Below are 2,168 nucleotides of genomic sequence, written 5' to 3'. Positions count from 1 at the left end.
GATCTCCTTACTCGGACTAGATCGGATGTGAATGTTGTTTTGTGGAGGCCATTGCTCCTTAAAACATTGTCTTTCTACCAGAAAAATAAACCCAATCACACAGGGGTTAAATTCTTGACCCTGTAAGTTGCAACAGTAAGCACCCAACAAGTCTCCTTGTATGGTACCATGGTGACCGGAGGGTAGGGTGTCGTAGGCACACAAAGGGGCTGATTTTGGGGTGAGAACGGTTGTCCTTGACCCAGGAGATGGTTGGAGGAAGGCGATGAACCAGCTATGTGGGCGGTCAGAACCGGCACCAACTCACCCGTGTGTTGAAGGGGGGGCCGGGCTGATTTTCTATATTTAATGAGCATAAAGCGGATACCTCAATGGACTGTGTGGACATGTTGATTTGAATATATGGATGACGGCCTCTGGGAACCCCAACCCTGATGCGATCGATCGAATAAAATGGCTTGGCCAAAAATTGCCATCGTTATGAAATCTAAGTAGCCATGAAGGTTGAACAGATGGCTAAACACACAGGGCATACGGAACAATTAATGTTTGTTCTTTCATACATGTACCTTCTTTTTTGATTTTGGTAAGCTGATTAAGTTGGCGCAGAAAGATACCCCCTGAACAGGTTAAGAGTAGGGCTGGGTACCGGTACAGAAAATTCAGGTCCAGGTCCGGTTCAGGTCCAAAGGATCAGGTCCAGGTCCGGACCTGAACCTGGACCTGATGCAGTATGACTCATACCAATGGTCTATTTCACTACAAAGAGATCGGTTTGGTGGAGTATTAGACTTACACTGGCATTTTAAAATCCTTCAACGCTAACTGCACCTGTACGATTGGCTGTAAAACTTGGTAGAAATGACTATAAACTGTACTCTACTTCACTCTTGTTATTTTCTTCCACCTGCAAGCGCCAAAACATGTGAATGCCTGATGAAATAATCTGTTAATTTTCTAATCGGTCCAACATCCGGTCCACCTAATTTTTTCAGGTCCGGTTTTTCTGGACCGGTCCAATAAGAAAAACCGGTTTTGTACCGGTACGCTGTACCGATACCCAGCCCTAGTTAAGAGCATTCGAAGAAGTTTCTGACATTTCATATCATCCCTTTCCATCCTGCAGAAGGAAATCAAATCACAATTTTGTTGCTTTCTGGAAAGACGGCCTTTCCAGTTTTGTGTTGTGCAGCTGATAAGTAAATATCACTTTGTAGCCTAACCTGTACACGTCACTCTCACTGCAGATTTCAAACACCATTTGGCACAAATACTTCTGTTAAAGTTTGCAATTATAGTTCTCTTGTTCAGCATCTGCAGCACCTGTGAACCATGACAACAGCAGCTCTACAGTAACCTTCATAACCGTGATCTTACATTAGTTCTGTCTCATCCAATAACTACGAAAGGCCTTCTCCCTAACAGACATACAATTCATCATGCTATGAGTCTTCATCTCAAAGTATTTTATTAGGAAACAAATCCAATGATAAAACAAAATAATTGGGATGTTCTAACATCACAGATACAACTGTAAGAGAGAAACAATTAACATTCTCTTATCCTATTGTTTTGTACTAAATATTGAACAATGGTACCCCCAAGCACCCCTATGCCTGGTGGTGATTCTGTACAATGGTATACCAGCACCATATGCCTTTTTCCTACTTAATACAGCGAGGATACTCCACTTCTAAAAACAGCCAGGGTAGAAACGCTGTGGAAAAACAAGCAGACCAAACAAATCAGTAAAGTGATGTAAAAGACTTATGAACATGGATGCCTCTAGATGTCATAACTGTTATTAATGCTACAAGTTTTTAGTTGGTACTTACAGTGGGAAAAAAACGTGTTGCTAGTAGGCAAGAGGGTAAGGCTATATCCAAAATCAAAGAGTATGTAACCTATGGGGGTGCTTTGCCTGCTTGGCTGGTTCTTTCCAGGCCCAGCCCGCAAATTTTCTTCCCGTAGAATGGCAAGTCTTTGCTGGCAATAGGAGAACTGGTTCAGTACCCCTGACACCGGTTCACAAGTAGACGAAGAGCGGCCCGGCTGCTAAAGAACACTTTTAGCCAAAGGATCTCGGTTGGTCTCCCCAGCAGATTTGCGGGGTCCTTTGGGTATGGCGTGCAAGCTTGCCATGTCCACACTAGACCCTTTACACGGGC

This window comes from Branchiostoma floridae, chromosome 2 (genome assembly GCF_000003815.2).
Source record: "Branchiostoma floridae strain S238N-H82 chromosome 2, Bfl_VNyyK, whole genome shotgun sequence".
NCBI lineage: Eukaryota > Metazoa > Chordata > Leptocardii > Amphioxiformes > Branchiostomatidae > Branchiostoma > Branchiostoma floridae.
This window is presented reverse-complemented; position numbering follows the sequence as displayed.